General features: G+C 44.1%; 1 protein-coding gene across 9 annotated transcripts in view; it reads left to right on the forward strand.

Moving 5' to 3' along the window:
- The first annotated feature begins 88 nt into the window (after window positions 1–88).
- FAM193B (family with sequence similarity 193 member B) overlaps window positions 89–13,669 on the forward strand; it is a 31,294-nt gene continuing 17,713 nt past the window's right edge. For 2 of the 9 annotated variants that reach the window (XM_077757206.1, XM_077757212.1), the window contains exons 1-3: window positions 89–165; window positions 769–1,238; window positions 6,398–6,458. The gene's annotated coding sequence lies outside the window, so the exon portion shown is untranslated. The other 7 variants (XM_077757213.1, XM_077757215.1, XM_077757208.1 and 4 more) reach the window with 6 other exon arrangements.

A 13,669-nucleotide genomic window follows, 5' to 3' on the forward strand; every position in this document is an offset into this window, starting at 1 on the left:
GCGCAGGCAGCCTCGGGGGCTAGTGCGGCGGCGCGGCCGCCGCGCCCTATGACCTGCTGGCAGCAGCAGAGGGGGGAGCCGGGCGCCNCCCCGGAGGCGCCAGCGGAGCCGGATCCCCACGGCCCCAGGGAGGAGGACGAGCCCAAGTTGGCGCCCGGACCGCAGGTAGGAGCGAGCGAGGCGAGTCCGGCTGACCCGGCACTTTCACCTCCCGGGAGCGGGGCCGGGGTGAGCTTGGGGATGAACCATCCTCCACCAGCTGGTCCGAGGCTTTCTCCCCCGAGGCGGGAGTGGAGGCTGGACCCTTCTCTCCAAGCCGAAGCATGGCCCGTCCTGTCCTGTGACCAAACTGCCTGCCCTCTCCCGCCGCCTCCGGACTGGAGCAGTGGCTAGACCTTCTGGTCGTGTACCCACCCACACTGGGACTGGGCTCTGATCCTGAGGCCACAGCCCAGCTCTGCCCTTCTCCCCCTGGGCCCACCTGCTTCACCACCTACCCACAGAGCAGCCTGGGGCTCTACAGCCTCTTCCCTCTGCCCCCACCCTGGGAACGGCCCCACCCTTTCCCCTCACTGCCTGCAGCCACTGCCCCTTCAGCAGCCGTGTGCCCCCAGCGTACGTCTCCTAGGGCCTCTCCTCTCCCTGCCCAGCAGAGCAGTTGGAGCAGACAGTCAGGCAGCCTAGAAGACTATTTAGTGGGGCTCCTGCGCTGAAGTGAAAACCTAGCAAAGCCTTCCCTTTCTTCCCTCTATACCCCTGACCCACAAGGTGGCCCACCTCAACCCTCAGACCATCTCTGGGTTTGGTGAATCCTGCTGAGAGTGAGCAGTAGTAGCAGGATTCCGCAAAGCTTCCAGCTTGCCGCCTGGAAGAAGGTCACTTTCTTTCGAGCAAAGGAGATAACGGGAGGTACCCTGCCAGTGTTCACTGAGAGCCCGGGGTGGCATGAGCCACAGTTGCTCTGGGAGGGTTGTGGCACCTGGGGCTGGGTGGCTCGCCCTAAGCTTGCTCTGACAAAAGAGTTTTGAGTTGGTCTTTTGGCTGAGCCTGCCAAGGAAGGCAGGCTCCTGCAGGAGTCTTGGAGGGTCGGATGCAGCGCCGGATGAGGATGAGGCGTGGCGGAAGATGCGTTTGGCTCTGCAGACACTGCATCGGGCAGCAGGGGACTCTGGGAGGCTGGTGCAGCCAGAAGGCATGGCTCTTGACAGCCTTCTAGTAGAATCTCTGGAATTGTGCATGTGAGTGGGGATGTCATTTGGGGTACCATTGCCAGAAAGCCTTCCCTGACCTTCCCAATTGCGTGAGGTGTCCCCCTTTGTGCCCACAGCCCCCTGTGCTTCCCTTTGGTAGCACTCCCTATTCTTCAGTGAGACATTCTGTTCACGTATCTGTTCCCCACACTGCACTGTGAACTCCGCAGGGGCACAGACTATGTCATCTATCTCTGATCCTCCATGCCTAGCCCTGGGCCTTGCTGACACTGAGTGGAAATAAGTAGGTGAATGAGAGAGAATGAATCCGTTGAGAACCTGTGCTTATTGTAACCTAGTTTTGATGCTGGTCTCCTTTGTGTTTCAGACACAATACAATTTTTAATTAATGAAAATGTCACCACTTATTGAGTGTTAGAAGCCCCACCTTCACCCCCACCCCCTCCCCTGGGCTGAGACTGGTTCCAAAGATGCAACTCCCCAGGTTGGACCCCACCCTTGCTTGGTCTAACTTTAGACCCTGAACCTGCTTCCCCCTCTAGCTTTCCTCTTTATTTTCTCTGGGCCGTCCTGGGAGTCCAAAAGGAGAGAGTTAGGATAGGGAGAGCCAGGGGAGCTGTTGTTTTCTCTCCTTCCCATTCAGATCAGCAATACTTTAGGGTCCCCTGCCACTTAGGTTATAGTATTCATGGCCAAAATTTTGGGTAATGGGCTTAACCATTTAGTTTTTACTTAGGACGCAGCTTTCCTAAGAGCTATAATCATCATTATCTACTCTACTGTCTGACCTGCAAATTCATTAATTTATTCACACCAGACACTTTACATACCATACTTCTAATCTTTCCACCACTCCTCTTCTTTCCTCAGCACTTAGTACAAATGTGATGAGTTAACTACTGGTTTAATTATTGGTCTACTTTTGCTACATGAACTCTGAGAGTGCAGGAACCATGTCAGTTACCATTGTAACCCTATGCCTGGTGATTAACAAATGTTAATGAACTGAAGGATATAAACGCTATTAACACTGTTTTTCAGATGAAGAAACAAATGCCCATGTAACATAAGCCCAAATAACTCCCGTTATGGGTCTCAGGTGCCTCCTGCCCCCCCAAAAGGACACTCTTGTGTACTATGTGGATTTACAAGGCATTTTTTTTTTTTTACTATAGCCACAAAGAAGTGAAACAAACTGACAAATTCTTTTCTGATTGTACCCCACTTTTTTGTTGAGGAGGGGGTTTCTGGATGCCAGAAGCAGGCTTTTGTGCCTTGGTGAAAAGCACCTGCTGAAAGGGTTGGAGTCATTGTTCTGCCCCCTAGCGTGCCTTTGGTGAGGACCTCTGTCTCCCACTGCCATTTACAGCTCTGTTTACACAGAGTGGGTGAGTAAGGTGAAACTCGGTGTCGCATGCCCAAGACAGCAAATAGGACCACTTCCAGTCCACAGATAGGTTCTAAGGTCCCAGGTCACATACTGTTTTGGTTTTAAGCCAATTTCTCAAAAACCAAAAGATTCCTACAAACTGGATTTGTGCCATTTTTTTAAAACTCTAAAAATCTGGTGCCACTGGGCCCACATTTCTGCAAGGCAGTAATATGAAGTCTTTGAGTAGTGTCTACCCCTGGTATGAAAGACACCCTGATCTGTGCCAGGGCCTGGGCTAGCTGGGAATGCAGAAGTGAATCAGACATGGTCCCTGCCTACAAAGAGCTCATAGTTCAGAGAACATGTATACAGCAATCACAGTTAAGCTAGAAGAGCCATGATTACTGTGAATTCAGGTTTGAAGGCCACTCTGGTTCCATCCAGACCCCTTCATTCATTTGCATTACTTGTACACACTTTTTTTTTTAAGTTTATTAATTTTTGAGAGAGAGGGAAAGAGAACATACATACAGGCACAAGCCGGGGAGGGGCAGAGAGAGAGAGAGAGAGGGAGACACAATATGAAGCAGGCTCTAGGCCCTGAGCTGTCAGCTCAGAGCCCGACACAGGGCTCGAACCCACAAATGATGAGATCATGACCAGAGCCAAAGTCAGACGCTCAGCCAACTGAGCCACCGAGGCACCTTGCATTATTTGTGCACATTTAAATGTGGGACCTTGAGCTAGCTTATTGGGGATCCCAAAAGTCCATACTTCCAATTGTTTCAGGTCACTAAACTGCATTGATCTGTTCACTAACAATCCAAATCCTCATTTACTAAACTAAAACTGTTACTGCCTTATTAACAAAGAACAAAAAAACCTTACAAAGCAGCTGAATAAGGCAATAGTGAAAAAGTGTTTAGTGTTCCAGGCTTGGGGTGAAACCCTCCAAGCTCAGTCTCTTTCTAGCTTTGTAACCCCAGGCATGTTTTTCCCCTCCCTAAGCCTCATCAGCAACATCATAAGAAAATGTAGAGCAACCCACCTAACACCTAGCATATCAAGGCTCCTCAGGCAAGAGCAGGAGTTGGAGATAGTGAGGACTGTGCCAGATGGCCGTCCAGAGCCTGAGTGTTCTCACCTGCTAGCTCTGCTTCTGTCTTTCAGTCTCTGTTGGACCACTCAGCCTACAGTCCAGGTGCACACTCAGTAAACCCTCAGGAGACTTGCCAGACTCTAAACCAGTAGTTGGTGCTGGTTGAGCTCATCTTCTGTTTCCCGTCTCTCGTCTCTACAGCACCTGCTGAGACCTGCCGGGTGCAGTTTAAAGAGCCTCTAGAGACCTGGTTCCCCATTGCTCAGAGTTAAACCTGCTCCCTCAAGAGACTGGAGCAGAGGATTAGTCAGTATCTTTATTGAAACCATCTCATTATGTTTGATCCACTGAGCAAGCATTATGACCTCTGTGCTAGGGCCTTTAGTTTGGGCACAAAGATAAATAAGATAGTCCCTGTACCCAGGAATCTCCTCCTCAAGATCACTGCCCATCCGGCCTAGCCACTTTCGCTGAAAGTAGTAGGAAATGATACTTGAAGGGGTGGATCTCTGCCACCACTGGTTCTTTGTAAGCTAGTAGATATTCACTATGTAGAGAGGTTAAAAGGCCTTTGAGATGAAGACTTACCTGCTGAGATTTTTTTTAATTTTTAATTTCCTTAAAATATCTCAGAGCTATAAATTTAATATCGATATCAGATAAACTATTACGAACCTAAAAACTGTATATATTGAACCTAGAAGTTTTAAGAGCAGGAGCTATATTTTAATTCATTTGTGGGGTATTTAGTGTGCATGGTCCTTATGTGCTCAATAAGTGGCTGTTAAACAAAATTATAATAAAAGAAGTAAAAGTTAGGTTTCTTCCACTTTGGGCTTACCAGCTTCTACTGCTGGGCCAGGCAGTTATTCATCTAGGCCTGTTATACACACACCACAGTCTCCCTCTCATCTGACCTGGTGTTCATTTATTCTGCAAACACTAATGGACACCTGATCTGCGCCAGGTCCTGGGCTAGCTGGGGATACAGAAGTGAATCAGTCCCTGCCCACATGTATGTATTAATTGTAGTTAGAAGAGCATCACTTCCTCTGAGTTAAGGTTCAAATCCTAGATCCTTGTACACAACCTTTAGAAGAGTTCTAGCCCTCTTAGTGTGTTTTCTCACATGTGTAACAGTGATGCCAGGCTCACAGTAGGGCAGCAAGTGCTACATATCAAGCACTTAGCACAAGTGGTAGCTATGATAATTGTAGATATTTGGTGCTGAAGATGCACAAATATGAGAGCCTACAGCTTTCTCAGAGCTGATGCTTCTAGGTTGAGTAGAAGTTCCTTTAGAAAAGGTGGGAGAAAGCATCTAAACAAAGAAAGCAGTGTAGAGACCCAGAGGTGAGAACTGCCCAACTCAGGCAGAGTAGCATGAGGTGAGGCTGGAGAGGTTAGCAGGGTTCTAAAAAACCATGGCAAGAAGTTTGGGCTTTATCCTGCAGGCAGTGAGGAGTCAATGAAAGCTTTTAAGTAGGAAAATAAACATGATGTTCTTGGGTAAGTTCTCTGATAGCATGAGAGGAAGTAATTCTCAGTGGAAGAGGCAGCTGTGATTGCTTGGTTCCACCTCTTCATCATCCCAACCTAACTAATCATCCTCTGTGCTTTGCTGGATCCCGTCCCAGACCTACAGAATCAGCGTCTCTAGGTCCAGAGCCCAGAAATCTATTGTTAAACTGCCCCAGGTGAATCTGGTGTGTGGCTGGGCCTGGGAACTGCTAAGTTGAGGATGGTATGGGGAGCTTTGCAGAAGCCGAAGGTATTCTTCAAAGAATAGGGCTTCCTGGAGAGGGGAGCTTTTCCAAAGCAGGAAGAGAAACAGCCTTAGTTTTAAAAGCAAAAAACAAAACTTTCCCCAGTTGTTGCCCCATTAATGATATTCTCCAACTGCTAATCTTCTTTGTGTATCCAAACACTTAGCCATGCCCACTACATGATACCATCTCTGCTGAACAATCAGGATGCAGCAAGTCGTGGGGTACAGGTCCTGCCCTTCAGTGTTCTCAGTGTTGTGGAGAAGACAGGTTTCAAAAACTGGGACACATATGATAAGCTCTATTCAAGAGGTATGTAAGAAAGCATTAGGGCATCCCAGAGCAAAGCAGTTAATTCTGCCTATGGACTTAGAAGGATATAATACTCTACCTGTGCCTAAAAAGGAAGAGGCAGAGGGGAACGACATGAGTGAGGATGTGAGTGCTTTGTATATTTGGGGAAAGAATGGATATTGGGGAAAGGAGTGGTTAATGGTTCTTCCTGGCAGGATATGCAGAACAGAAAAGGACTGAAGAGAGAGAGGTCTTGTATCCCAGGAAGGGCCTTTTGTTTACACCCTTTGGTTCTATCCCCTTGCTCCCACACTCATCCTTCAGCCTGTAGGTGGATGAACATGCTGCAGGCCTAGGCCATCTCCCTTTAGTCCCTCAAGGTTCTCAGCTCTCCAGCTACCTTTGTGGTTCTCTCTCCATTCTGAAATGTTTAGATTTCTTCATCTACTCTGAGAAGTGATACAGGAAAACTGAGACAGTAAGAAGGACCCTGAAGCATTGAAGGGTCTTATTAGGAAGTTGTAGCCAGAGATTGTGGATGGGGGGTTCAAAGGGGCCTTGAAGGTCACCTGTCTAGTCCTCTGTCCTGTTCTTCAAGTAATAACTTTGGATTGGGCAAGTCTCACTTAGTAAGTTTCCCTGTCATTTCTTCCAGGACAGAAGAGGAAAGAAACTAACGGGTATTGAGCACCTACTGTGTGCCAGGCCCAGGCCAGGTACTTTACATAATTTATTTCCTTCTGTCCTCACAACTCTGTGAAGTATGGTTTTATTCTCATTTCATAAATGAGGAAATTGAGGCTCAAAGAAATTGAGTAATAATCCAAGATCATACTGAAATGGCAGAATTGGGTTTTGAACTCACAACAGTCTTATCTCAAAGTCCATACTCTTCCACCCATGAGAAACCCATGCTCAGGTGACAGAGTAAATTATATGATTTGCCTGAAGTTCTAAGTTATGAAGCAAGTTTAGGCCTTCTTGTGGCTGATTGCTCCCAGGAAGCAAGTTCAACAGATGTGCTAACCTTGGGGGGTGGAAGGCCACGGGGGTCAGAGAGACTCGTTACCCTATCCTTGGCCAAGCTTGTATAACCAGAGAGGATTCTCCACAAACTGGCTGGTGTGAAACAGCTGTTCATCTAGGAAGAAACTGAGACAACAGACTGAGTGAGAGTTTGGGTGAAAGCTCTAGGGCACTGAGGTGCAGTTATATCACCTCCTTAAGAATTAACTGTAGCTCTGCTTGCCAGCCTCAGAATGGTCTGAGATTCTTCACACTGATGCCCTCACATCAATAGCCCAGAGTGACAAAGCTATGCTTTTAACATTGCATATCCAGGAACTGGCTAGTTTAGCTGTGTCTTTAGACTGTGTCCTTTATATAGAGCAACTGAAATGTGAGCTAGGTGGGCTCTTTAAGCATTTATTCATTTATTCAATGAATGCCTGCTATGTATCAGGTCCAAGCCAAGCCTAGGTTCCCGGGCACACTTAAATGACCAAGATCCACCCCCTGCTCCCAAAGAGTCCTCATTCCACCAGGGGTTTGAGGCAGACAAAATATGTCTGTGGCACAGTGTGATAGGTACTGTACTAAAAGAATTAGTTCTACTCAGCCTGGTCCGGCAAAAGCTGCATTGACCTCTGACCAAGATCTTAGGGCATGAGGACAAATTTGCTGGGGAGTGGAACTGAGATGCTGAGGTTTCCAGGGCACGGTGTATTTATTGGAGGAGCAGTATGAATAGAATCTGAGATTCTCAGATTGGAAATGAAGCATAGAGAGGTCAGCTGAGGCCAAGTCATGAAACACAGGGACCAGAAAATGAACTCAACCGGAAAGGAGCCAGGAGATTAAAGAGAGACCAAGGTGGGAAAGAGGAGCTAAAAGGAGGAGATCCTCAAATTCAATAGGTATATGAGAAGGCACATAATAAGCTGACATGAAGTAGAGAAGTCCCATGTCCTGGTTGGTTGGTTGGTTGGTTGGTTGAATTTGTATATTACTTTGTTATGTTAATTTTAATTGCGTATTATTTTAATTTGTGTCCCTGCCTGATTCTCCAAAATGAATATGAGGCATCTAGGTTTTGGGGAGTATTGATTACCCCATGCATGAACCTGCCTGGTTTAAGCATGTGTTCTTAAGGCAGAAATTCTATGTCATTTGATGTTTCCCAGTACCTAGCACAATGAGAATGGGCTCTGAGCATGTTCACTGAATGAGGAAATGAGTGAGTGAATGGAAGAGTAATGACAATGACAGAGCTGATGACTTTTGCTAGGATGGGGATTAATAATTTTTTCTGTTTGTAGAAGGAAATTTTAGCTGCTACTATTGTCTTCTGCCTTGGTGACAGGGAAGCTCTTGGAGTTGGGTGCCTTGAGAGATGAATGCTCTAATGGGCCATTTCAGAATAGAATTTGGAAGCTATTGCAGGGCCACTGGTTAGATACAGCATATCTCTTGGGGGACTTCTCTACAAACATGTACAAACTCTTGGGATTAAAAGGAAACCATGAGAGGAATGAGAACACGTTTACTGCTGGATATTAGCTCCAGCCTCAGAGCAGACCTTGATAGCTGCCTGATCTGGTAACCTGGGTTATTCTCCAGCAATTCCCAAATTGTGGACAGAAAGATGAGGTGGGAAATTTATTTGTGTCCCCAAAGAGCTATCCAGATATGCCATGAACTATATCATTGTTAATAATCGCTATTGCTTACTGTGTATCCACCGTGTGACAGGCACTATACCACTAGAGACTTTACATTAGCAGTTCTCCCTCTTATACTCCTGAAAATTATTGAGGACCCAAAAGAGCTTTCTTTTGTTGGTTTTATCTATTCATATTTACCAAAATAAGTATTAAGGCTGAGAAAGTTTAAAAATATTTAGTTATTAATTCATTTAAGAATAACATTATTAAACCTGTCATGTTAACATAAATAATTTTTTAATGGAAAATATATTTTCCAAAAAAATAATAGAAGAATGGTCTCATTTTCATTTTCACAAATTTATTTGTCTGGCTTAATAGAAAGAAGCTGAATGCTCATATATGTTTCTGTATTCTGTCTGCTGCAGTATATTGTTTTGAAGTATATTTTTTTTAGTAAGGACCGATTTTATTTTTTTCTTTTTTTCTTTCATAGTTTATTGTCAAGTTAATTTCCATATAACACCCAGTGCTCATCCCAACAAGTGTCCTCTTCCATGCCCGTCACCCTCCTTCCCCTTGAAGTATATTTTTAAAATCCAGCCTCAAACAGATAACGTTGTTAGAAAAGGAAGGAGTATTTTTTTAAAAATTTATTTAATGTTTATTTCTGAGAGAGACAGAGCATGAGCAGGGGAGGGGCAGAGAGAGAGGAAGACACAAAATCCAAAGCAGGCTCCAGGCTCTGAGCTGTCCGCACAGGGCCTGATGCAGGGCTCGATCTCATGAACTGCGAGATCATGACCTGAGCCAAAGTTGGACACCCAACCGACTGAGCCACCCAGGCACCCCTAGGAAGTAGTATTTTAAAAGCCTTTCCAGGTGATTGTTGACATTCTTTGCAGTGTGGAATCTGAGACCATTTCAATGAAGTCTTTGTACTCATTACATTAAAATCTTCGGTTTATCTAGCACTTTTAATGGATTTTTTTTTTTTTTTTTTTTTTTTTTTTTTACCAATGCATGATTCTGAAACATCATGCTTTGCTCATTTGGCAAATAGGTTCACTGAGTTATGCAGCTCTTCCAGATGTTTTTCAATTTCACTTTACAATATCAAAAAATAACATTTGTTACTATAATCATCATTTTCACCGGAAAAGTCTAAGGCTGGGAAGATGTTAAGTTCATGATGATGGATACAAAATTCTAATTTCCAAATTTCCAAAATTCTGATTTTTGACTGAAATCTTGAATTTCATCATTGGCCACAAGTAAAAAGTTGTTTTCCTTGACGTGACAGGTTCATTTTGTTAATTTTTTGAGAAAATGTCTGGCAGTTTCCAAGTCTGAATAACCAGAGTTTGTCAGTCATTCTTTCAAGTAAAAATGGTGTTCCATGAGAAAAATTGGCTTCCTTTTCCTTTGATTTTAACTATTCTTATGCAGAAATATCTAGAATACCCTAGCATAATGTTTCTCAGGCCTACAGAAAAGTATTAGGCCTGATCAGGTGAGACCAGAGACAAAAGTGGTTGCATATACCTGCCCCCTAGGCTAGGAGTGGCTGCAATCTAGGGTTCACCTGGCTCCTTCACTGCTCTGGGAATTTGCATGTTAAAACATGGAACCCTGTGTGAGTAACCCTACACTCCAGAGATTCTGGTTTTGTCTGGAGTGAAGTAGAATTTAATCTTGGAGTCTTTTTGAGCAGATCCCAAATCTAGAAAACCCCTAAAACTTTCCCTAGCTCTTCCGCCTTTTACCTAGAACAAGATCTTTAGTTGGAGAGGCTCTGAAATTAAACTGAAGTAAGAAGGAATAATTGTTGTCCAGGGCTCCTTGGTTTAAGGATCAGTTCCCTAGCCATTGTGATGAAGAAAAATGGTTGGGTGTTCCATCAGTAAACATTTATTGTTCATGTTCTTGTGTGGGGATACTGTGCCTAGTATAAAAAATGCACCTTGAGAACAGCTAGTTTGAAAGCCTGAGGTGACTTGAGGGCATAAGAGGTCATGATTGCCAGACATTATAAGAGATCCATTTGAAAAATGGCAGAAGATTGCAGTCAAAGAGACTCCTGAACCAAGAGCTTCTTTTTTGAAAAAGCAAAAATTTGTAGGAACAGTGGTAGTACTGACTGAATATAACATCTCTAGGGCTTGCGATTCTCACCACCCTGTGGCAGTGGAGACGAAAATGTCCGGGAAAAAAGTCCCCAGGCCCCACCACGCATCGTATTCAGGGGCAGGCACCAAGGGGCTTAGGATTAAGACAGCTTTGAGAATAGCCCCAGGAATTGCCAGGCCAGAAAGAAGAACTCAAGTATACTAGACTCATGACAGTGGATAAGTGGTTTCCAATGTAGATTTATTAAGAACAGAACAACCAGAGGGCCTAAGTGATGATAGATTGAGTATCTACTGCATGGATCCCTTGAACTTAACTTTGTTCTCTAATGTCAATTCTCTAGGCAACCTTATGCAGTATAAGTGGTATCATCCCTGCTTTAGTTAGAACCTAATTAGCTTTCCATGCCCAGTGTTTTCTTTCTTTAACTGGAAAGACAGCCTGTCCTGTAAATTCACTTCCATTGATGGCCAATCTTATTTATTATGTGGACCAGTTTGGCTCTGGGGAGAGCCACATTATTTCATAAATGAGGCCATCTCATTGTAATCCCCAAGGAATATGATCTTCCACTCTTCCATGCTTGAGATTGGAACCATTCAGGTAAAGGTCAATGGTAGGGAAATGGCCTTTCTCTGTGAGAAGCAATAATTTCAGAATTTCATGCAGTGTCTCACTAGGTTGTATTGCCATAGTGACATCTAACAAATCTGAGTTAGCCACTATGTGCTCAGCTGATCCTGTGCCCTATGGTACATTTTAAGAGATCCAGACAAGAATCATACCTGCTGCTTGCCTTCTAGGCGCACATTCTAATAGAAGGGACAGAAAATGCAGGTAAATAAGTTGAGTGGAAGCCACAGATGCTGTAACCAAGACATAATGTGCTATGGAGATATGGGAAGAGAGGTGAATTACGACAGGGACTCTCTGGGGAAGCTTGGATGAGGTTGGATTTAAGCCCTGCCCAACTACTTACTGATAAACTTGGAAAGGAAGGGGATTTAAAACAGAGGATCCCTTTTAGCAAAGGCACAAGGAAGGGGTAGGAGAGTATAGAGAGTATTTGGAGAACTTAAAGAATGACTTCATGGGGTAAAGGGCAGAGATTAAGATGTCTAAAAGTCACCTAAATTCACTGCACGTTAGAGATGCTTGCATTATAAAGTATAGTGACATATTTTCTGTATTTTTCAAGCTTATGCTTGATTTTAAATGTTTCCCATCACTCCTATTATGTTCATAATCGGTGCCATATGTTGAGCAACGTATTATGGGCCTGGCATTGGAGTAGGTGTTTTGTCCATTTTAGTATATGTGCTGCCAAAGTGAGCACGTGCTTTGTCCATTTAATGTTCACAGCCAGCCATACAAGTTAGGACTTAATCCCGTTTTACAGATGAAGAGACAGAGTAGAACTTGCCTAACATCATACAGCTGGTAAGTGGTGGAGGCCCAAGATTAGTGCCAAAAACCAGTGTTACTTCCACTACATCCAGTGCCTCCCACAACTACTTAGGTACTAAGTATAGTCACACTGTTCACACATTTAACATATAAGAATTCTGTATTTGCTTTTAAGAGGAAAAAAAAACCACTTATTGAACATTGCCATATATGTTATACATTTGATTTCTTGGTTGTGCCAAAACTATAATATATTGTACTTCATAATCCATACAAAGAATTTCAGAACACTTTTACTCATATGAGATTTTCCTCTTACATAGTAACTTTAGAACGTAATACCCAAATGAAATGAAACTGTTGTAGTAAAATAACGTGTCCTGGTATTTTATGTAAGAATATGGTCACCCACCATCAGTACAGGGAAAGATTTGGGTGTTGGCCTCACCTTCCCTCCGGAGTTACTATGGCACCTTATAGCTCTGAAAAGTCTCCTGGGGATACTTCTCAAAAAGGCCTTCTTTGCCTTAACTTCTCAGAATACCATCCTCCGCCATCAGACTCCCACCCTTTCCATAAGATGCTCACCACCAGTGGGTTAGGAGCTATCTCCTTATGCAGGTACAGTTACGCAGTTGCCTTGTCCACTGAAATGTTCCCTTGACAGAAACCTTTTAGGCAGTATCTCACATGAATTCCACATAAAAGATTTCTCTTTCTCTGGTACTCTTTTCCAAGGTCTTTGTACTACCCCAAATGTTTCATTACGCTCCTAGTACTACTATTAGGTTCCTTTTTCTTTCCCCCTAGAAACCAGAGACCCAATTCAGTGTAACTGTAACATTACAGATTTAAGGATACCCTGATGCCAATTTATTGTGAGAGGTGATTTTATTCAAGAAAGATGATGGCATTTATTTTCTTGGTAGGATGAGGATGATCCCCTTATTCCTTTGCTTAGGCCTCTGCAAACACCTGTTACCTAGTGGTGGGTAAGTTTGGAAGGTATATGAGTTAATATAACTATTGCATGTAATAAACCACACCAAAACTTAGTGGCTTAAAACAACACCATTTATTATTTCTCATGAGTCTCTGGGTTGACTGGGTGTTTCTGCCAATTGAGCTGGGTTGACTGATCTCAGCTGGGCTCACTCATATTTTCAGATCCACTGGCCAGTCAGCAAGGAATACAGATTTCTCCACATGTCTCTCACATCCCTCCAGCAGCTAGCCCAGTCATGCTCTCATGGGAGGCAGAGGTACAAGAGCGAGCAAGCCCAGCCATGCAAAGAAGCAAGTAGAAATGCATACACACTTTTAAGCTTATGCTGACAGCAAATTTGCTAACATCCCACTGGCCAAAGAAAGTGACATAACAAGTGTCAGAGAAAAGAGGGTTCTACAAAGTTGCAGAATAGCCCTGGAAGCAGTGGCATTGGTATAATGGTGAGGATAGCTGCCTTCCATAGTTGCAGGATATAGGAAAGCCATTAATTGGAGTCATTAAATGAAATCAGGTTCCCAATCAGTACCCCTCAATGTGACTTAAAAACCTATAGACTTATATTTCTATGTCATTTGTCCTAGAAGGAAAAACAAAGCCCAAATAATAATTACTGTGTATTGGGTCTATGCTTTGAACATGCACAGGGCTAGGCACTTTCCCTGTTTATACACTGAGTCTCACAACAACTCTGCGAGGTAGGTAGGAAATCAGAGCTCAG

This window comes from Crocuta crocuta, unplaced genomic scaffold, assembly GCF_008692635.1.
Source record: "Crocuta crocuta isolate KB4526 unplaced genomic scaffold, BGI_CrCroc_1.0 scaffold131, whole genome shotgun sequence".
In the NCBI taxonomy this organism is placed as follows: domain Eukaryota; kingdom Metazoa; phylum Chordata; class Mammalia; order Carnivora; family Hyaenidae; genus Crocuta; species Crocuta crocuta.